This window comes from Python bivittatus, unplaced genomic scaffold (assembly GCF_059951505.1).
Source record: "Python bivittatus isolate LINGU-HERP-01145 unplaced genomic scaffold, Pbiv_v1 ctg000020_np1212, whole genome shotgun sequence".
In the NCBI taxonomy this organism is placed as follows: domain Eukaryota; kingdom Metazoa; phylum Chordata; class Lepidosauria; order Squamata; family Pythonidae; genus Python; species Python bivittatus.
In genome coordinates, this window is record NW_028277030.1 from 52228425 (window position 1) to 52253034 (window position 24610).

General features: G+C 37.1%; 1 long non-coding RNA gene across 1 annotated transcript in view; it reads left to right on the forward strand.

Moving 5' to 3' along the window:
• LOC112540961 (uncharacterized) overlaps positions 1–12721 on the forward strand; it is a 32253-nt gene extending 19532 nt beyond the window's left edge. The window contains exons 2-3 of the long non-coding RNA XR_003084999.2: positions 10452–10527; positions 11861–12721. This is a non-coding gene — a long non-coding RNA (uncharacterized LOC112540961). The remainder of the gene's footprint in view (positions 1–10451; positions 10528–11860) is intronic.
• Positions 12722–24610: the final 11889 nt, after the last annotated feature.

A 24610-nucleotide genomic window follows, 5' to 3' on the forward strand; every position in this document is an offset into this window, starting at 1 on the left:
ACTCACACCAGAAAGAGCTTCTGAACCTCAGGATAATAATCTGCATTTATTTACATTGTACAGAAGCCTTATGTGAATTTTCTATCATAAAAAAAAAAGATAAACATTTGTCAGAAAAATGCCTAGAATGGATCATTAAGATTTTGATAAAATATCATTGATCATGAGTTGACCAATTGATTGATTGATTATGTGCCATCAAGTTGGTGTTGACTCTTAGCAGCCACATAGATTTTCTTCATGATGATCTGTCTTTAACCTGGTCCTGCATGACAATCTGTCTTTAACCTGGTCCTGCATGACAATCTGGTTTTCCAACTAAGTCCATCCACCTTGCTGTTGATCATTGCCTTCTTCTCTTTCCTTCAACCTTTCCCAGCATTAGAGCCTTCTCCGGAGAGCTAAGTCTTTGCAAAATGTGTCCTAAGTAGGATAATTTGAGCCTGGTTCTTTATGGCTCAAGTGAGAATTCTGGGTTGATTTGTATGTAGGTAAGGTGTAGGGGTATGTGTGTGTCTATTCATTGAGAAAATTTTATGTTTGTTACATTTATAAAACATGACATTTTAAGGAAGAGTTATATATTATTTTTATTTATTTATTTATTTATTTATTTATTTGACTTGTCCTCGCCCATCTCCCCACAACGGGGGACTCTGGACGGCTTACAACAAACTGTAATATAACCTCCATTATTGAATTACTTAACCTTTCCCCCAAAAAACTAATTTCATTATTATGAGAGTGATATTCTAATTGACAAGCAAAATACAGAGAACATTGGTGACTGGTGCAGTGATTTATTTTAGGAACCTCCCACCAAATAATCAAATGACCTGATTCCACTAGTTTGAAAAAACATTTTAGTAAAACTCCCTTGTTCTTGGCTGGTGTGGGTCTTCCAGGCTGTGTGGCTGTGTTCTGGAAGTTTTGTTTCCTAACGTTTCGCCAGCACCTGTGACCGGCATCTTCAGAGTGCAGGAGCACAGACAGGAGCAGTTCTCTCTGTGCCCAGGGTGATGTGACCCTTTTTGTGGGTATTTATCACCGCCGCAGGAGTATACCGCATACCATGCAGTTGCGGGCAAGTATACATCAGGACCACAAAATGCAGCATCCATACCAGGATAAAAGAACACGAAAGACACTGAAGAGTACACCAACCAGAAAAATCTGCAGTAGCTGAACATGCTCTCAAGCACACTGGACACAAAATCCTATTTGAAAACACAGAGATACTGGACAACACCAACAGCCACTATACCAGGCTATACCGGGAAGCCATTGAGATTCACAAACACCAGCACAATTTCAATAAAAAAGAGGAGAGTCTAAAAATCAACAAAACCTGGCTACCAATCCTGAAAAATACAGCCTGCAAAAGGTCAACGAACTCAGCTCAACCACCAGGACATGTGAACAGTTCACACAATGAACTTGCTAATCACCCCCAGCAGCCCCTCGTTAACAATTCAATAGAAGAAAAAACCCTGCCTAATCCCCAGGAAGATACACACAGATGCTGACACCAAAACAAGCAGCCATTCAGTAACCCAACCCCCCCACACACACACCCAATCCCCCTTCCCCCCCCTCAGATCTCTATAAATACCCACAAAAAGGGCCCCATCACCCTGGGCACAGAGAGAACTGCTCCTGTCTGTGCTCCTGCACTCTGAAGATGTCGGTCACAGGTGCTGTCGAAACGTTAGGAAACAAAACTTCCAGAACATGGCCACACAGCCCGGAAGACCCACACCAGCCATCGTATGCCGGCCGTGAAAGCCTTCGACAATACATCCCTTGTTCTTCCTTTCTTACTTAGAGTAGTGATGAAGAATTTATAGATTTATGAAATATTGAAGAAAGGATGGCTGGAAAAAATGGCTGGAAGGACACATCACCCATATGATAGCATCAAGTTAAATCTTTTCTAAAGATTTCATGGAGACCATGGGGACAAAGCAATAACCTGTGGGGAAGGGGGGACTACTATGAGATGCAGTCAACAATAGAACTGCGAAGAGCACCTGGAAGACTTCAGCTTTGGATTCCTCATGGTTTCTTGTGTGGGTTTTATCTGGTATTAGTTACTGGTGATGTAGAAATGGAATGCAGCCCTCACCTCAGCTGGATTCAAATTGACTGTTACTTGCGTTTGGAAGTACAAATCCTATAACTCTGCAGTAAATAGTGATAATGGAGGAAATGGAAAAAAATAATTTGAAGGAAAAATGTGCATTATTCTAAAAATACATCAGTAGTCGGGTCATATAAACAGAATGAATGAGGAACAGATTGACAAACAAATATATCAAATCAGTTGGATGGAGTGGATCAGATCTTCAAAAGGGAATGGTAGTAAACAAATGGTAATGTATAAACTGGTGTATAGGCACAACTGCTATATGGGGCTCAACTGGGACCTTATAACAGTATGGTTACCTTAGAAGGAATACAGACAAAACTTCTAAGAAACATCTTCCAGGTTACCTACTGTGCTCCAAATGCTGTACTTCGACAGGAAGCAGGAGTCAGCAAATTCTAACCCAATCTCTGAATAACTATCTTTACCTATTGGTTAAAATTACATCACAACCCCAGTGGACTGACCCATCTAATCTTGGCAGACAGCTTCAAATCCTCTTGGGAATTAGCCATCTGAACGAAACTCAGTCTTTATGGTTTCTCCAGTGATGCCATTTTAACCTTAGAATTAGAACAAGTCAGATCAGTGTTAAGGCAAAGAATCTTAGATATAGAAAGCCAGATAGAAACTGCTGAATTTTCTTGCAGTATAGTTGCTAATAACCAAATCTTAGCACCCAAATCAGCTTCATATCTATATCATATTACAGTCCCCAAATTCAGGATAGCCTTATCTCTAGCCTGATTAAATGTCCTCCCCACAGCTGTTTTGGAAGGGAAATATAGGATAATCCGATATGAAGCCCGATATTGCCCCTGTGACACAGGTGCTGCAGAAACCACATGTTCTTTTATATTGTCAATTCTACAGGGACATTCGCCACCAGTTAATTACCCCCCTTTTATTTAAATTTCCAGGGCACTCTGATCATTTTTATTTGCATTATCTGTTAAACAACCAAGATAAATGTATTTCTCTAAAAGTAGCAAAATTCTGCTACATTTGCTGCTTCGCCCACAAATGGTTGCTAACAGTTAGTGATGTTAGGGGATAATTCTGTTTTGTTTGTTTTACAGAATGTATTTTTATTGGTCAATGTCTGAAATAAAGTTTCTGTCTGTCTGGGCATGGCAGATATAAAAGTAGATTGCAAGGATAGGAAGGTATAGATTAGTATTGGTGTAAATTACTTTTAGCTATGTTTATTGTCTTTTTATAATGTTATGTCTTTAATTTCTTTTTTTACAGCTTTCCTGTACTGTGCATAATAACATTGCTCATTCTAAAAGTGAGCAGAGTGATGGGAATGTATATACAATACTATGTCATTTGTCCTATTTTATTCATGGAATCAGTTTTAAGCATGACTAAATCTGTATCTAACCTAGGGTCATGGTGAATTTATTCAGCCATCTAATCAAATAATTTTGTTTTGTGTTCACCTTTTCCACTTCTGTTTGGTAAAAAAAAAAAAAAATGATTGAATTCATTTTAAAACACTTGTGTATATCAGGAGGAAATACTCTTCTAAGGCAGACATCTAAGGATTGCAGACATCTGAAGAATCACTAGATGGCAGCAGAGAGTTAGGTGTCTAATGGCGATCTTGATGTTTCTAGCCAAATATGGCAGTCCTACCCTTTTCTATGTTTCTGCTTTTTAAATGATGATCCCTGATATAATACATACCTTTGTGCTATATGTTTCACTCTGATTTTATGCTGCAATAGATGCTAAAGAGAATATGTTGTTTCAGGGTTACCGCAAATCTCCTTCAGCAAAATACATATGATTTTCCAATGATAAAAGCCAGCCCTTGCACTCTTTAGTCAGCTCCAGCATTTCAGGATCTAATCTGAATGCTCTCAAAATCAATTTGAGCTTTGCTGTGTGATTGTGTCTCAGCAGTGCCAGCACCTAGCTGGCTTTTCTGGCCTTGGAAGCGAAGCAGGATGAAGCCTAGTTAGTACTTGCCTAAGAGACTACCAGGGAATTCCAGGGCTGTAGACTAGACTGAAAGGTTGAAATACATCCTGGGAGAAGGCTAAGATAAACTCCTATAATTGGCAAGAAAATGATGTGGCTATATCCATGAAGTAATGGAGAGTGGAGCTCTACCTGAAGATTTTCCTCCTATATGAAATAAAGTAGCAGGAGATGTTCACGTTTTTTGAAAATCCAACCTTGTTTGAAAGAATGGCAAAATGGAGAAACAGGGCTTGCTTACTATTCCTTTTACATTTACAAAGAAGAAAAGGATTTTCCCTCAAGCAATAACATAGGGGAACCTCTGGTTGAAGAACAAGTCAAGGTTGATCTAAATTGTGTATTTATATAATTTAGTCACAGAGCAGAGCAATACAGAATGCAATCCTTATCAAAAGATGACTGCAGTATTATTTCAAAGGTATTCACAGCATGGTTGCAGAATGATGTTTTCAAAAAGAAAGAAGCATGAAGACTGAGTGACTTTCTTATTGAAGCAGAAGCGTTCCATGTCTGGCACCCTACTTTACATTTTCCTTTTGGTCTCAAGAAAAATGAAGGGGCTCAGTTAAGTCTCCACAGTTAATACCCATCGCATACTATGTGACGTAATTTAAGACAACTCACTGCTATCTAGTAGTCAATAGGGTGCAACATAATGGCACATATATTTCAACATTTCTTTTTCTACTTGATTAGTAACATTTATGGTAAAAGCAGTTTTATTTTCAATACCACCATAGTCATATCATTTTGAATGACATGTTTGATAAAAGAAATTTCTTGGGTCAGGTATGTGATTATTTATGTTAAGGTAAAATCTCTTACGAATCAGGCTTGATTCCTGGTTACTATTCAGATATGAACCAGGAGTTGGGAAGTAGCCATTTCTTTGACTTCTTCCCAGACCTTTTTTATAGAGGTCTATCTTAGCTTACCTGCCTAATATGCACCTATATCTATCTATGGATATCTCTGTATCTATTAGAAAATCAGCTGTTTCACATCTGAGTCTTCCAGAACTTTCAGATGGGTTATCATAGGATGTTGGTGATTTATTTGTCAACAAGTATCAATAAAATCTATAACTCCATGTCTTGTTACCACTATTTGCTTCAGTTCCCTAGACTTTCTCTCTAACAAAGTGAGCTTATCTTTTGTTCTATATCTTCTTCAGTAAAAACAACCTCAAAGAATTCATTCAATTTCTCTGAAATCTCTTCATTTAGTATGTAATTAATTCCCTTGGCATCTAATGGTTGAGCAAGTAGAGATATTGAAAACATTTTTAATTTCAAACACAGCTCTGCTAACAATCTTCCTAATTGCTACCTGCTTATGAAATATTAAAACATTTTGCATATCATATTGTCTTCTTGCTTTTGTTTTGAGCAATTTGGTGTGTATGCCTTTTTATTTCCCTCCCTATGTATGTTTTCACTGTACCACATAGTAGCTTCCAGAGGAAAATATTAAATATGGTTCCCTTGAACTCATTTACAGGACTTGATATTTGTTTTAACCCATCCCCCGTCCCTTTTTTTAATGAGGCTTTTTTAGAGTCATTTATTTATTTATCTATTTATGCAGTTTCTATAGCTGCCCATCTCAGTCCAAGTGACTTTATTCTTCACTCCTGGCAACTACATGGACAAGCCCCAGCAGATTTTCAGAAGTGGGTTTGCTCTTGCCTTCTCCTAGAGCTGAGAGAGAGGGACTGGCTTTGTGCCCAAGGCAGGACTAGAACAGCCTCCTGGATTATAGTCTGGTGCATTTAACCATTATACAAAACTGCTTCTCAATCCCCAGTTACCTTGATTTAAAAGTCTACAGGTGATTATTTGAAAACAATATTCAGTTTTATGTCATTCACATGTGTTTGCTAATCCCAGACTAGTTGACATTTTGCTGTATTTTATTTAAATGTTCATTCATTCATTCTCTCTCTGTCTCTTATCTGTTAATAATAAACAGCCATGTTTCTTTATGAAAGTACTAAGTTATGATTTCCTAGGCTACTTTCTTCATGCTGAGGTGGATTATTATATTAACCTGTATTCTATGCAGCATAAATGCTAAATTTTCCTATGTGCACACACCATAATGAGTAACCTAGAAATTTGTAACATTTGCTTATGTCCCTGTGGCATTTAAATTAAGCAATTTTTTAAAGAAGATTGGGATAAATTCCACCTTGATATAATTAGAGTAGCTCAATGAGTAGCAGGATAATAGGTAAAAAATAGTCTGAGTATATAAAATTAATTAATTAATCATGTTTTGAGTAGTAAAATGAAGAAATGCACCCATCTTTATGGGCTGAAATTGATACATGTAATTCTATTAAGGAGACTTTAGCGCTGTGAATGGTTAAGGAAGGTCCTTGCTTAATAATAATAGGAAGCCAAAAGTAATCAAATATTAGGTTATCCAAGGAAATAGTTAAAGAAAAATGTGAAAAATAAATGTGGAAGAAGAAAACATCTCGTTTTATGAACTGAGAGTTTGTTCTCTCTCAAAATACAATGTGCAATAACCATGAACCAACCTCAAAGGGAACATTGTTAATTAGACAGGGGAAAGGAAAGGGCAATGATTATTATCACAAATGAGTCACATGGAGATAGACAGAGTACAAAGAGAACGTTGTGTGTACATGTGTGTTCACTTTTTCAAATAGAAATATATATTTTTCTCATCCTTGGTTTAAGGAGAAGTTCCAGGTATGACCAAAAGTAGACATGTTCAAGCACTGGTATATGTTCACCTTTGAGCCTACTCAGTGGTGATCAGAGCAGCAAAACAATAGTTCTTTTCCATGTTTCTCCATATGGATTCTCCATATGGATTCTCACCCAGTGACCCTGTTTACTTGTGGATAATGTTAGAATAGTAGAACGTATATTCTGGTTTAAAGATCCATTGGAGACAAGTAAGTAATGTGAGCAGGCAACAACTTGCATTTTCTGGAGAGTAAAAGGAAAGAAGGAGAGAAATATTTCAGTCTTGCAAGATTCTGTTAATGCAACCTTACAATAAAGGTAGAGTTAGTACTCATAGTTGTGCTTCTTGTATGGACTACCTTGGAGGGAGAGAGAGGGCTCCCATTCCTTGTGTGATTTACTGGCAGGTAAAAGAAAAAAGTAATGATAAAAAAAATAATTTTGTTGATTTGGCTTCTTGCTAAAGCTCAATGTTTATGAGATAGGGTTTTTTGTTTGTTTTATTGTTAACGGCAGTGTTCCCGACAACAGACAAACATAGAGTTATTTCACATAAAAAAGCACCAAAGATTAGATTCCAAATTAATACAGTGCTTACATTGCATCTTCTTAATAAGTCTAAAATACCACATCAACTTCTACAACATAGAATGCTCAAAAGCTTTCCAGAGCAGAAAGGACTTGTCCACACAATTCACTTCAGAAATAAGGTTTCAGAATTCGTTTGTTGCCTGGAAGATACAAGCACCTGCTCATTGGAGTTACTTTGCAACATTAGGCACCATCTTTCATTTCAAGTGTACTGAATATTAATCCCAGGAAGATAACTGCCAAATGTAAAATGTGTAGACCTATACACACGTGGCTTCTTGATTTTCTCTGGGGGAGATGGGCAGCATAAAAATGTAATAATAAAATAAAATGTTAGGATACAAATCCTAGCTCTGATCTGATCTATTGGAATTATATAATGATGTATTGCAGTAGCCCAAACCAGTGTTCTGATGGTTTGATAAGATTTGGATGGTGGTTCTTACTGTATTATTTATTAGCTGTTTTATAAAATGAATTGTTCAAAAGAATTTGTCAAAAAAAAAAAAAGTCAAAGTGCAGCTACCATGAAAAGAACAGGTTACAGTGGCATTCCACAAGTGGCTTAGATTGACATATCAAGCTAGTGTTACATTATGACCCTCTCTGTTCTCCATAGCAGATTTACACATATAGTTCCCATTAACATGACAGTGTTGTGCATGTAAGTCCCCATTGCATCAGGATGAGAATACTGTGTATCCCAGTATCTGATAATTGATGCCATTCAGCTTCATACACCTTCCTTTGCAGCAGAACACAGAATGAAAAACAAGCTCCTTTTCCCTACAGAATTTCAGCAACTTACATTAATGCCAAACTTATAAGATAGAATATTTATTAGAAGGATGGGGGGGGGGAGAAATATGATTACTATAGTAACAGTGGAAAGGCTGATATCCCTTACGTTTGGAAGTATTAGGAACAAAATTAATTTCTCACAAAGCAATTGCTGTATCTTTGGATTAGATCTAAATTAATGAAGATTTATCAACTTGGATGTGTTTTTTATGTGGTCTTGTCGTGTTGATTACATTTTTTTCCTACTAAGACTGAAAATGAAACAGTGGAGAAGGGGAGGGGGGGAAACCCTAAGCTACTATGGGGAAATATGCCATTTATGTAGAACAGACTCAAAAGAAACAGGCAGAGAGTTTATGCACCATCCTCTTGTCAAGGAACGGTGGCAAATATTTCCTCTTTCCTGACTTTTGGTGGGCTGAAGGGACTATATTTTGATGTGGGGGGGAGGACAGAGTAATGCATTATTTTTAGAGTGAAATCGACTATGTTTCAGGAATCAAGGGATACCATTATGATTATGAAATGAGATGACAGAAATTTCTGTTTTTTTAACAATTACAAAAGTTTTGCCATCAGCAGCCTAAAAATGTTCCTAAGTCCTAACTGGAATGATACTACTTCATCACAGAGCAACACAGTTAAACTGTGCAATTCACTGCATCAGATGTAGCGGCAAACAATCCATTTAAACCATTTTAGAAGTGGCTAGACAAACCTTATGTAACTTTCCATGTCACCTTTCTTCCCAGAATGTACAGAAAATTACAAAATCCAGGTTGCTACCCTTGATCATTAAGAGAATCATGCCCGATTTTACAACCTTTTTTGCCACGGTTGTTAAGCAAATCCTTGCAGTTGTTAAGGGAATGGCATCATTAATTGAATCCAGGTTCCCTCACTGACTTTGCTTGTCAGAAGCCCCCTGGGAAGGTCACGAATGGTGATCATGTGACCCCAGGACACTGCAGCAGTCATAAATACATACACTTGTCAAGTGCCCGAATTTTGATCACGTGACTGCGGGGATGCTGTGATGGTTGTAAGTGTAAGAACCAGTGCTTTTTTCAGCACTGTTGTAACTTCAAACACTCATTAAATGAATGGTCATAAGTCAAGAACTACCTGTACAGTAGTCAACCAGATGCCCTATCAATAGGTCATGAAAGAAGTATTATTTACTCCAGCAACTAAATTACTAAGAGATATTGCCTCAGTTTAGTAAATTCTATCTCACTTAAGTGGTACAAGAAGGTAAATCCAAGTACGTGGCTGAGGACAAATTATTCACAAAGGTGAAAGGCTGAGTTTTAAAATAATGTTTCCAAATTAGGTAGCAGAGTAACAACAAGGCAGATGATATTCAACATAAGCATGTGTAAAATGATCTACACCAGACAAAACTCTGACTTAATCCATAATGTTAAGAGTCTAGACAGATAAGAGATCTAGAAAACATAAGATATGGATATGTCAAACAACATGCAAGTGCTCTGGAACAAGGCCCATTGATGATAAAAATCATCAAGAACCAAAATTAAAACAATAAATAAAATTTCCAACATTGCAATGTCTACCTAGAGGTAGAACAGGGTGCAGAAAAATGCAATAAAATTATCAGAAAGTTGGAACACCTATTATGAGCAAAAGATAGAGGCTTTTTAGTACATTTTTTAAAAATTTGGAAGGACATGATAGAGATGGAAGCTTATAAAATGACACAGTATGCAGTAGCTGAGGACAAAATGTTTCTTTACACAATCCAGAACTGATTTTTGGAATTCACCCGCTGCTCACTAGTTTTAAATAGCTTTAGAAATACAGCTGACAAATTTGTAGAAGAGAAATTGTTGATCAATTGTTGTTTGCCATGATGGGACCTAAATAGGACTTCCTGGTTTGGAACAGTAAATTAAAACTGAGTAGAAACCAGCCAGCAGCTAGTTTGTCAGCTTCCTGAAGGCATTTCTTTAGCCCTAGTGGAGAACAAGATGCCACCTACTTCCTTGTAAATACGTTTAGGGTTTCATTCTCCCTGTTCAGTTTTGCTATATTTTGATGGAAGCAAAACCAATCAATGCGGTTTGCTTGGCCTATAATTGCTATCAAGGTCATGGGCAGACCTAGTGCAAAAATCTGTAGATACTATTGTTATCCATACAAAACCCCAGCTTAATTCAGAAATTGTTCCCTCTTTCCAGATTGTTGACAACATGCAGACAGCTGTCTCTATCTTAGGACAGTTCTTCAGGGGCAGCATCACCTTGGCTTTTATAGGTTTGTATTACCCAGGAATAATTCGAAATTAAAGCTGTAGTATAGCCTTTTCCACACTAAAGTATTTCAATAGTTACAGTGATTTGGGTGATGGGAGGGCACTGTAATAAGGAAGTTTCCTTCCTCTCCAAAATACATAGAAACATAACAATCCCTAGTGCAAGCATCAAGATCTATACAATTAATATTAAGAATAGGCAAGAATGATCTGTAAGGATGCATTTCAGGACCCATTAGGGTCTCCTATCCAAACAAAAGGGTCCCCTAAACATAAACAGTATATGTTCCTATACCTTAACTTTTATCTATTTTTCTGAAATGTGTTAATTTTTTTTTTATCCATTAGAAAAGTATAACATTACTATGGTTCTCCTTTTCAGGAGTGGGGGGCAGGCAGGGGAGAAAATCTATTAATACATTATATTGTAACACATGCTGAATTCCAAGAATTCAGCCCATTTTTCCTCTTCTTCCTCCCTCTCTTTTTCTTCATCTTAATATCCCTGATTTTTTCTAGCCGCTCTGAAGAGCTGACACAATGAAAACGTCTCCTGCAGGTCATCATTTTTCATAAGCTAATTAGATATTCAGGTATGATTAATGAGTAAAACAGTTTAAAAGGCAAAATTCTGCTACCCAACTGGAAGGTGAAGGAAGAATTTATCAAGTTTTGGTTCATGTAAAACAAATCAACTGGCAATTTTAAAGAGGAACAATTGCAGAACAACAAGAAGAAGAACCTTAAATTATCATGTTTTAGGGCAAGCTCCATTTTTCCCCTGAAAAGTTGTCCCTCTCTCATTTTTTTTTTAAATCATACCCATATAACTATATGAAGAAAATATTTCTTTAGAGCACTGTCTGTAATTATAAAGTCATACCAAAAGGCTGCAAAGCATCTACTTCTTCTTTGGCCCCCTTCAATTTAAAAAAAAAAAAAAAATGACAGGATGAAAGCTAGCTTGGGACCCAAGGAAGGGCTTAGCCATTTGCCTCTGTTCTGGTTCAGGGCAACATATCCAAAATTCAAAATACCAGAATATAACACTGTAAAATGTAACCCTATCAAAGAAAGAAGTAATGGGGAAAGCCAATATAAATTAGAGTTACTGCAAAGAAAAAAAACATTGCACACACACACACGCACACACACCTTCTTCAGCTAAGGTCCACAACTGAATTGAATATCCAATATTTATTTTAAGAGGGTGAAGGGGGGAAAGGATAAAGTAGTTGCTAAGCTATTTCCTTAGAATACCATGCAGTCTGATTTGTTAGAGATATTTTATTCCTTTATTTATTAAATACTGCATCTCTCTCATCTTTCCTCCAGGACTCAAGGCAACATTTATGGTTCTCCTTCATGGTTTCTGCCATTTTATCCTCAAATCCTCCACCACCCCATGAAGTAGTTTTGAGATACCAAATTATCCAAGCTCACCAGTGGAGTTTAGTGTCATTTGAACAGAGTTTGAATATGGGTCTTCCTGTTCTTGAGCGACCAGATCTGGGCTACCAAAAAATTCAGACAAGGCCTCAATGGCAGCAAAGAGATGCAGAAATGAGTTTTTCTGACTAGATCTGAGAGCTCTACTCCAGAGAAATGGTTCCCCACTGGGTCTTCTTTTGAGCTACCTTGAAAAGATCCCTTAAGCTCCCTTTTGCAATGACCTGAACTTCTGAGCAATAGCTGGAAAGGAAAATTATGCTGATTTATCCTAAAGTCAATACTTGTATATAAGCAGAGAGTTTTTCTCGTATATGTGATTTTCTGAGAAGACAAGGTACAGAAGATAAAGAGCAGCAACAAGCATATTCATATATAGATGCAAACCTGAATACATTCCAATCAACCAGCAAAACAGAGAAGATGAATGTCTCATAAACCAAATGCAGGATGGGCATTTCAATTACTGCTTTTGCAGCCTATGAAAAATAGTCTAATTGTATAATGATTCTCGCTTCTTTTCATCCACTATCTTTTGTGGTGACCTGCGTTTTGGGTAATGAATGTTGCTACAATGATGCAGGAGATACTGACTTGGGCCCTGGCTTTGTTTGTTTTGTTTCGGTCCATGTGTGAGTTTTTCTTCTTCTAAAAAAAAAAAAAAAATCTAAATGAAAGAGATCACTTTTTTTTAAAAAAATCCCTTAATAAAATGTGAAAATGAGACCGATCTATTTGTTTTGGAGACATATGCTAAAAGAACGGATTACTGGCTTGCATAAATGAGGAGGTTTCATAATCAATACCTTATTAAGTGCAATGGAAGATTTCCAGGCACCTTTCATCTTTTCAGAAATAAGAAGCTGGAGAAAGCCAGTTTTAAAACTAATGGTGGAAATAATTAAGCCACAGTACACAGTTCATTGTTGCCTGGGACTGGGTATCTGACAAAATTTTAATCAGCCCTTGTAAATTGTTAAATCCTTCATGAAGGTAAGAGAAGCTTCTGGGATATGTTAAAGACAGGTCTCAACAATCACAAAAAATGGAGAAGGTAGAGAAGAAAAAACTGATTTTGAGGTCAGCTTGTTGTTCAGATGGACCAGATAAAATGACTCATTAGTTATCCATAATAGCCCATGATGAGTCACCTACTACAGGGAATATGTTGATTTAAAAATGTGAGAGAGGGCAATGCAGGAATGCAACCATTTTTTCTTGCTTTTATCTTCACAAATGATTCTCATTTGGATATAGGAACACGTTGTAGCTTGTTTTCTGAAGTGACAAGAGATGCATTCTGGTAATTTAGTGCTAAGAGAAGGTGACACAGAAGCAGGCATTCACTTTTATTTTCTCCTCCAATACAGCCAAGAAAAGGGGACTTAAATGCAGCATTTTACTTTGTCTGAAACAAGTCAAACTGTGCTTCATTTTAACTACAGTATTGTTTCTCTGAATAAGCCATCTTCAAACAGTGGTTTCTGGCTAGATATGACACAGTTAAAATATACCAGAGTTCCTAGTTTCCACACATCGATGAACTATCTGTTATTTGAATTATGAGACTTCTAATCCAGATGGGAGAAAGTTAGTTTAAACTGAATGGCCTAAATTCCCCATCTCCTCTTGACCTGCATATTTCTTCTGGAAAAATATTGCTTGACTTTGTCACATTCTGTGTCTCTTAGACATAGATTAAGTTAATACATTTGCTGACTTCTACAAGACTGAGTCACCACAAGGGCCTTATTCAGGTCAGGGGCCAGAAAATCTGATACTCTGGCTTCTGTGGATTCAGGGTCCCTGGGCATTGGCAAAACAAGAAGAGAAGGAAAAGAGGAAGCTGCTGCAACTGCTAAACTGGGGAGAGGGGAAACATTTGGGGAGGTAATTTATCCTTATATGGCCTTATGAGGCAAGGGGGTGGGTAATTTATCCTTATATGGTCATCTCAGCTGCATTGAGGCAGGGCCACTTTGGGAGTGGTGGAGAGACTTGCTCTCCAGCACTGCGGACCATCCTTAGAACTGAAAATGTTGCCTGCACAACATTCTTGAAGCTTGTAATTCTTTTTGTCAATCCTCATGTTTTAACTGTAAAAAAACAAAACAAAACAAAACAAAAAACTATATTTCTATCTACCTAGGATGGTCCCAAGTATGTAGTGTGACCTTAATGGTCCTGTTTCACTTCCAAACTGATAGGCATCACACCCACGTTTGTTATTGTAGAGAGTAAAGATGCCCTTGATGGAGATAAGCCAGATCCGTTCCCAGAGTGATAAGGCGAAAAACACAACTCAAGCCCAAAACAATCTGAGGGGAGGAGGAAACAACTCAGGCAGACAGCTCTGTAATTTCACAGAATGTAAGGTGGGCGGGAAGGAGCACAATCAGACTTGCAAGATTCTGTTACAATAGTCCATCTTAATAAAAGTAATTTTAGACTTCTCTGGAGTCTGTTTCTTGGTTTGGTCTACATCATGGGGCTGACAGCTATATGCTTGCTATAAGAAAGGATTTTTTTTTTAATCCATTCAATCATATCCAATTCATGGAGACTGCCTGGACAAGTCCCTACAGTTTTCTTGGCAAGGTTTTTCAGAAGTGGTTTGCCATTGCCTCCTTTCTAGGGCTGAGAGAAAGTGACTGGCCCAAGGTCACCCAGCTGGCTTTTTGCCTAGATAATTGGTAATTGATGCTATAATTGCTATTGACCAGCAGATGGCACTATGTGCTGGTTTTGTCCATATTGGGACTCATCAAGTACCAGTAGTTTCCACATGCTCAAACCCTTTACAGGGATTTGAATTCAGGTATTTGCACATTAAGCTTTAGAGATATCTCACCCTGGGTGTCAGTAGCTTGTAAGAAGAGATATTTATGTTCAAGTATGCATAAAGAAGGAAAAAACATTGTGACACCTAAAGGATAAATCTAATCAGGTGGTAGACTACAATTAAAACAGTAAGATATAAATCCTAGGAATCACATTACAACCAGATTTTTAACAGTTTCTTAAATGTCACAAGGGTGGGAGCCACACAAATCTCTGGGACAATATTGTCACAAAGTGCACCCAGTCAGCTTGATGTTCCAGCCTGTCCTCTCACCTCCCCCAGTCTAGGGAAGACTGATCAGACCAGGACATTAAGGAGAATCTGAGCAACATTTATATCCAACTATCTTAGTTTGATACCTTTTCTATTAGAATCTCAATACTAAATAGATGTATTCATGACAGTAAGATGCCCCTGTGTGCCTCCTCTCATTTCCACATTTCCATCATGTGAGTCAAATCAGTCTTGCACAGATGTGAAATTTGCAAGGATGCTTAAAGCTTGAATTTAGCTTGCACTTTTCAAGGGACATGGAATGGACATTTCTTGGAAATGGTGGGATAGAACGCAGCTATTTTTTTGTGTATGGGACTTCTCAACATTGTACAACATGTTTTACAAAATTACTTCTGTGTGTCCTAGAGCAGGATGAGTGCCTGGTGATTGGTTCATGAGCTAGTTGTAGGGACAGAAGATCTCTTGTCAATTTATCGTCTTGATTATAATAGAATTCATGTTCCTATAAGAATTCAGTTATTTTAAAAACATTCTTTGTAAGACCCATCCCACTCAACAGCCTTGGGATGTATAATTAAACAAGGAGAATATGAGAAATATTTCCTTACCAAGCACTCAGGAGTTAGTAGGAAGTTCTCCCATACCCAGCACCAGTTCTACTGCATAGCTCCAGCTATACCTGGAAATACTTCTACTAATTTAAAGCCAATAATAGGAGAGGAGAGGCTATATAAAGCTAAGTTTCAGCAAAACAACTGTTCTCATCATGATTTATGACTATTTCTGTACTTTATTTCATTAGCTAAAATGATGCATATGCTTAATTATTTCACTAAATAGTATTCCAAATTCTCTAGAGACACAGGTCAAGAGATAAAGTCTGCATAGCAACTATAATATTATGTACATCTGGAGGTTTGTTTGTTTTTTTCCCCTTATAAGTTGGGATCTGCACAAAACAAGGAAAATTACCTCCAGAGGACTTGCCAAAACTCCTCAGCCAGAGTTCTATAGAACCCAGTTACGGAAAGCTGGTTTGAGTCTTCCAAATTTAGTCAAAACAAAATTTCTCCTCTGGTCGGTAACTTCTAGCATGGATATCCCCTGGCCTGCTCACCTCCCCTTCTTCACAGCCCTTTTCCCTTCCTTCCCTTAATAGACACCAATATCCCAGCACAGCATATCTCACCAACCTCTCCACCCTCTGATCTGCCCAGCATCTTCACTTCCTCCCTTCAGCTGTTGCTGCTGCACTGCTACCCATATCTTCACGTGAGATGTTCCACTTCCTCGCACATTCTTTCTAGCATTCTCCCTTCCCTCCCTCTCCTGCCTCCTCTCCCCAGTTACTGCTTCTCTCAAGCCATTTCCACCTAGCCCCAAACCACCACATTTCATTCCATGCATGGATTCCAAACCCTAGAACAGCCCCATTTCAGTTCTGGCATGGACCATCCAAAGCTAAATACCCCATGCATTGAATGGTTATGCACTGAATATTTTGCTATCCTTACATATAAGCATTGTCTAAAGCCTTTTCTTTTAAAGATATATTAGCTATATGCATGTCCAATTATTGCTGGGAATACAGATTGGCCCAGAAGTTGGCAGCTGGGACTAAATGTCCCTTCCTTTTACATTGTCAGTCCATATTATTTACAAGAAGAAAGTGATGGAGGTTAGGCAAGAAAAAAAAAAAAGTTCCAAAGGCAAACTTCCAATAAAATGATCCAAATGGAAATAAAATGCAGGACTGTGTTCATCAGTGCTTGTTTATTATTTTTTTTAAAGGATTTGGTCTCTGTAAAGGCAAACTTTTTTTTTTTTTGTATTTTGAAAGCAGAAATTTACATATATAACAGTCAACAGAGTCATCTGCTGAAATGTCTGAAAGACAGAACGTTTCAAAACTCCTCTTTGAATTTTGAAAAGAAGCATCTCAGTGGAATCTCCCCAATTTAGTTTGCATTTACGATGACCCAAAGACAAAGCCTTCCTTTTGTTTTCTTTTTGATGAGATGAAAGGAAAGGAGATTTAGAGGGGAAGAATTGGGGGAGGGATGCCTGTCTAAAATCTTTTCTCCCAGGTGCTGAATCTGCAGCCAGCAGGAGGCTTTTGGCAGCCAAGCTCTTGCAATGGGCAAGGGCTGTTTATTTGATCAGCCATGGACCTCCATTGTTTGTAATCCTTTTAAAATTAATGCTTGATCCAGAAGGCTGGCTTGAATTCCTGACCAAAGTATAGGTATGAACCAATGGGAACTTAAATGGCTTTCTTACAGGAAACTCATATTCTTACAAAAAAGAAGTAATTCTTGCAAAAAAAAGCTTGGGGATAAAAAGTGTACAGTATATAACTGGTAACTCTAACCATTCAAGAAGTGTTACAAGTTGATTAGTAGATTGTCCAAGCAGATGGTTGAGGAAGAAATAACAAAAGAGAAAGGTCATTTTATAATACTCATTATTATAATGGTGATGTGTAATATTCAGATCTGAAACAGGCAAAGGTGCTTCGGGTCTGACATGGTCATTTTCTGTCACCCTGTTGAATGCTTCTTAGAAGCTCTGCCTTTTCCTGCAGTTGCATAGTAACCTCCCAGATACTTTATGTTCTTCTCTCTATAGAAGTTGCTTTCTTTTAGGTTATTTTCTAATATTTCATTTCTACTGTTTAAACTGTAGCATCGATGCTATAACTATTTTGGACCATGCTTTGATGAAAGTATTAGCCTCATTTGAGAATAATTTGCATATATTTCTCAAATGGTCTTTTGAATCATAATGATTTTATTCAGTAGATGGGTGATGGTAGAATGCTGTAGTATTGTCAGGGACTCAATTTCATCATTGTCTGGTATGTGATCATATTATGTTAGAGGCTGTGTCATTCTCACAAAAAGGAGAGAGGATTAAAGTTAAAATTCTAGAGGATAATGAACTGTTAACCTTTTAAGCATCCCATCCAGATCTTGAATGGAATAGACCTTTGATCTCTGAATATGAACTTAACTTGTAACACCAAGCAACAATACTGGGAAAGTAAAGACTAATATAGTAAGGTACTGGCTTTTAGACTTAAACAAATTAAGCAATGTAATACCATAAACTTGTATTTGCTATATTCATAGGAAAATGCATGAAAATTTTCAATCATTTAATCAACATTTTCAAAAATTTTAATCCATATGTACTGTTGCAATCTCTCATTAATAGATGAGATAAATTGTTCTTTACAGAATGAACAAAAGCTACCATAGGACCACATTACTAAGTTCACTTTCCCTCTTTCTCTTTGAGAAATGATGACTACAATTAAATTATGAAAGTGGAAAATAGTGATTCTTTTGGGGGGGGGGGTTCTGGTTTTTTGGGTGAAGTGGTACAGAAGCTATTCATTCATTCATTCATTCATTCATTCATTCATTCATTCATTCTGTGCCATTAAGTCAGTGTCAACTTTTAACACATAAATATACTTTCTCCAGAATGATCTGTTCCCAACCTGGCCCTTCTGGTTCTCCAGTGGTGCACCCATTGCTGCTATCATTGAGTCTTCCACCTTGCTACTGGTCATCCTCTTCTTCTCCTTCCTTCCACCTTTCCCACCATTATGGATTTTTCAAGGGACATGACTCTTTGCATAATATTCAATAATTTGAGCTTGGTCATTTGTGCCTCAAGTGATTGGAGGATTGATTTGTTCTATGATCCATTAGTTTGATTTCTTGGCTCTCCATGATATTCTAGGAGTCTTCTCCAATGCTAAAAGATATCAGTATTCTTTCTACTGCTTCTTCAACATCAATAGAAGGCAGAAGGAATGGTCTTGAAGGACAAGAGGAAGAGCTGCTACTAAGGCAATGGTCAGATAAAAGGGGTCTGAGTACAGGCCAAGAAAGTAACTTGAGAAAATGTCTCAAACAAGCCCTTACATAGTTCACACAAAAATAAAGGGAGGGAAGGAGAAGCACATTCAGACTTGCAAGATTACAATAATACTAGTATTGACTACATAGCATTGTTTTCTTAGTCTTCCAGGGCTGACAACATCAAACTTTCATTTCCATAGAATATCACAGGGAAAACTATTTCCTGCATGATTCAGATTGTTGTAGATAATGAGACATCATAGTGTTTCAATATCTTTTCCAAGGCCTTCAGTGCTACCCTGCCAAGTGCAGTATATTTCTTGACTGCTTCTTCCTTTATTGTTGATAGTCAATCCTAAAAGGCAGAAGATATCCACTTTCAATATGTTCAGCCAGTGTGTTTCACCTTGTTCCATCTAGATTGTAGTTTTCTACCCTGTGTAGTGGCTTCTCATGAGGACAATGAGATGTTCTGGGATTTCCGTTTTCCAAGGCATGTTCCATTGCTTGACGTGGTCAGCACAAGGCCTTTCTATAATCAATAAAGCACATATTGACTTATTCTAGTATTTTTTAGCTATCACGATTTTCCAGCATGCATCAGCAATAATGTCTCTTGCTCCTTGTACTTTTCTAAAATGCTAACATGAATATCTGACATTTCCCTTTCCATGTAGGGCTCTAAACTATGTTGGATGATTCTAAGCATAATTTTGCTAACATGTGAAATTAAGGATATTGTATGATAGTTTGCACACACTCTTAGGTCTCTGTTATTTGGTATTGGCATGAAGACTGACTTCTTCCATGTCTGGTGGCCACTGTGTCATTTTCCAGATTTGCTAGGATAGTATGGTTAGAACTTGACTGCTAGGAGGTCAAACCAGTCAATCTTAAAGGAAATTGACCCTGATTGCTCATTAGAAGGATTGATAATGAAGCTCAAGCTCAGATACTTTGGTCACATAATGCGAAGAGAGGACTCTTTGGAAAAGACCCTGATGCTGGGAAAGATTGAAGGCAAAAGGAGAAGAGAATGGCAGAGGATGAGATGGTTAGATAGCATCACTGAAGCAATGAGCATGAAACTGAGCCAACTCAGGGAGGCAGTGAAGGACAGGAAAGCCTGGCGTGATATGGTTCATGGGGTCACAAAGAGTCGGACACGACTTAACAAGAACAACAATGGTTAGAACTTTCACTGATAGTTCTTCCACTACTTGCCATATTTCTGTACCTTTCTGACTTGGTAATAACTGAAGCATCAATCTAACTTCTCTTTCTAGTTCAAGAAGTTCTTGTAAATAGGGAATATTTTCTAAGGTATCTTGGATGTTGACCTTGCTACTGTGCAGAATTTCCATATAATCCTTCCATCTTTTCTTGATTTGTATTATCAGTAAAGAAACCACTGAGTTGTCAGAAAACAAAATTTTGTTCTCCTGCTTCTGCTCCCTAGACTGTTTTCTCCTATACTATTTCCAAATTTAGCATTCCTGTCTCCAACCCCAAACTGCACATCTTGCTTGCATGTTCTGTCAGTTTCAGACTTTGATGAATTTTATGGTCAAGTTCAATCTCTGCATTAGTGGTTACAGCATGAACTTGGGTAATTGCCATATGAAAGATTGTCTGTGAAGCAATATTAGTACTCTGAAAGAGCTTAGTTCTTCCTTAGTAGCATATTGAGTGCCATCTAAGGTGAGGGGCTCATTATCTGGCATTTATCATCAATCACTTTTATCTGTCTTTATAAAATAGAGGCATGATTTACCATTACCTCCTCCCATGCAATATGAAATTATTCCTTTGCAATTGTCACTAAACTGATCATCCACCTCCAGTATCTTCCTATATACTACTGCTTGATGTAGGTGCCTGCTTGCTTTAGCTGGACAGCTGGGATGATCTTCACACATAGGGCAACCCTGTTGGAAATCTATACAGTACTCTTAGTGTGCATTTCTGGTGTTTTTCCACCCTTCTCTTCCAGGAACATGCACATTCTTGCCACAATGATGCAGCTTAGTAGGTGTTAGGTGAGGGGAAAAGAAACTGTATTCAGTTATTTCATATTTTACTGGGTATATATGTGAAAATGTTTTAAAATAGATTCCTATCCCTTAGTTTTAATGAGGTAAATACTATATCCTACCTAGGTAAGGTATGGATCTTACCATCTTTTCAGTTACAGACCTGTTTATTTCATAAATGTGGAGGTTAAGATTTTAGCAGCTACTATAACCCCTAGATAACATAGATTTTGAGTGATTGTTCAACCATCTGAATTTATATGATGTGATAATATTAGGTTTTTAACTGATATAGTTGCTTTAACTCAAAACAGGCAGAATCCATCAGCTAATATTTTTTTGGGCACTGAGAAAGCTTTTGATATACTTTTTGAGAAGCTTTTGAAGTGCACACTAATGTTTCCTATAGCTTTATAGCCTAGACTGAATATTTATTTAATCCCTATATTGCATGTTATTATCAAGAGTTGTCGTCATGTGGTTAATATTATGCCATATTATGACATGGCCTTATCAAGGATGCCTTTTTTCTTAACTTGACTTTAGCATTTCTTGTTGTTATCATTACAAATTCTGAAAACACTAAAATGATCACTATAGAAACACTAGCATCTAAGATTCTGTTATATATCAATGATGTGCTTTGTTTTATAGTTAAGCCAGAAAATTCACTTCCTAATTCCCTTGTACTAATACGTGAGTTTGAAACCCTATCTTGCTACTTTCTAAAGTACATGTACAGGGATTGGGGTTTTAGTTTGGGTTCTGAGCTTTTTTTCTTGGTATAAAGATTTCTAGGACGCCTGCTCAACTGCCAAATTTGAATTTATCTCTGATTTTGACACAGTGAAGTAATTGGTCTATTATTCTTTTGAACATTTGGGTCAGGATAAATTTAACTCCAATGTTGTCTTACATTTTAAATAGGGATATGAAGCAACTTTAGATCTGAAGTGGAAAAGGTACATTGGAGGCAGTGTGGATGTGCTCATTGCATCTATTGTATCGGGTCATCAGCTCCTTAACTCAAGCATGTATTTTCTTGGGGTGACCAAGTTTAAATGATAGACCAGGGACAGGTCTGAGAATATTGAATAAGGGTTGGATGGCCTTGCCTCGTTGGAGATGAAATTTAGACATTAACTTATCCACTTGTACAGGTTATACTTTAGGAATGAAATCTACACAGCTGTTGTTAATGTGATTTTAGAGCACTCACTGCTGGTTAAAAACCATGCACTTTCTGCTTGATTGGGCCCAGTATTTAAACTCTATCAAGGCATCAAGAAGTGGATCTTTCATACATGGGGGGATGGCCCAAAAAAATTATATAAAATTGCAGTGACAAATCTACACATTAAACTTGCTGCAATCAATTGCTGATATATGTAGCCTATCAGCTTTTGAATTTGTTTGCTTTTGTGGCAAGAAATGGCAAGGAAGTCAATATTAAATCAATGTGACAAATTGCTTTCTTCATCAGAAATTTCCAGGCTGTAAACTGGAAACCCTTTTTTGGCTATATGGAAATGATATACTCCATACAGGTGAACATTTAGAGTAATAAGCAAGAACTGTGAATAAAATAGAAACAGAGACAAGATGAAGGAACCAAGAAAAGAAGAAGACATGTAAATAGTCAAAACTCACTGTTTAGTTAGAAGGAAACCCTGTTTTTAAAATTTTTGTGTTTTTTTCTTTCTTTCTTTCTTTCTTTCTTTCTTTCTTTCTTTCTTTCTTTCTTTTTTTTTTTTTGTTTTTTGTGGCTGTGTGGTGTTGATCTTTAGGGTTTTTTAAAAAAATTCTTTTTCTATCTGTATTCACTCTTTTCATTTATGTTTGTTATGTTTTTGTTGTTTGTGTTAAATTTTATAAGCTAATAAAGAATTCTCAAAAAAAAAGAAAGAAAGAAAGAAAGAAATTTCCAGGCTGCTACTGCTGCTCCTCCTCCTCCTCCTTCTTCACATTATTTTATTAACTCTACTTCTGTGTAATTAACGAAAGATAAATTATACACGTGCTATAAAATACTACTTCAAAAAGGAATATATAGGAATAAGCTGGTCCTTTATATTTTATTCTTGTGGTTAACAATATTTCTGATAGAGGTTTTTCTTTTATGGAATAAAAAAAAAAAGCATAAGGAAGGAGAATCACAAACAGCAAATTTGATAATTGTCCTTGCATGATCCCCACTCAGGAATCAGAACTTTCTTCTCCTCTTTTTTGTTATATTAATGCTTAGCTGTGGAAGGCTGTACTAACCATATGATAAATAATAATAATCCATCTTTCTTATTATGTTGAATTTGGCAGTACACAATAAGCATGTTTGTATTTTCTCTTCATGGTGAGATGCTCTTTACACAGAGGAAATCTTCAAAGGACTGGGGTCATTTGGATTCTGGCTGTGTGGTACCTTTGAGAGTAGTCAGTATGTCTGGGAAGCAGGTGCAGAAACATTCAAAGATAACAAGGAAGCAGAGTCAGATTTTGGCAAAAAGGAGGAAAATGTATGCAATTCCAAATGGCAGACTCCATTTCACTGCAACTTTCAATGCAATTTTCATTTTCCTTGAGGAACATCTGGCCTAAAACTCTTTAATATTTTTTTCCTGATTTAATATTTCTTTAATATTCTTCCTGACCTAAAATGCACATAAATATGAGAAAAACAGAGAAATTTGGGTAAACTGGCATGTACCTAGACATACAGAGTACAAAACCACAAATTTGGTTAAGCCACATTGCTTTCTCATTCATTTAGCAGAGTTCCATTTATTATTGGAATGGATCCACCAGCTGAATCAAGGAGTTGTGGCTATCATTCACAAAACTGAACACTCCTAGTAGTTTTCATGGAGAAAGTTAGTGGGCTTCACTTGAGGGGTGAAAACTAAATTGCTTTTGACTTCAGGCACTGATGTAACCTAAAAATAAGCTTTCTCATCAGCTTTTGAAGCTTCCAAGAGTGGAAATACATAATTTTTCCTTGTGGATGACACTGATTTGTTTGACAATGGTACAAGTGGGTAGAAAATGGAAGACCTTTTCCAGGAAAGCAAAAAACAAACCAACTATCAATAGGTCAGAATAGAAGAGCCGCCCTATTTTAGTAGTCTAGGATGATCAAGAGGTATATTAGCAAACTCTTGTTTCATTGTGTATGTAATAAAATTGCACCTTTCCTGCCCGCCTGAGTAATGGAGTCGGTTTTCATTGGACAATGAAAATGAAATAACAAAATGAGCAATCATATAATTGTAAATAGAAAGGATACTTTTCCTCCACCCCAATGTTTTGTTGTTTTCTAGGTAAAAATCTGAAAGAGAAAGAAAATAGAATGTGCAGGTGCAAGTAGTGATAAATGCCCCATTGAATTTGTTTCCTGAGGGCACAAATATTTCTCTATCATCAGAGGCTGCCCCGAACCAGCTATGGTGCTGCAATAAATAGATTTCCTGAGTTCTTCAATTTGCATTCTGTCTCTCAAATAGAAGGGTACATTGTTTAAATACTAAGCTGTCATGAAGCTATCATGAGGAGGAAGGAGTTTATTTATGCTATCAAGAAAGGTCACCACGACATCGCTGATGGGGAAAATATGGATGCAGAAGTTTGTCAATTGGTTGATTTGTTTTGTAAAAAGTAA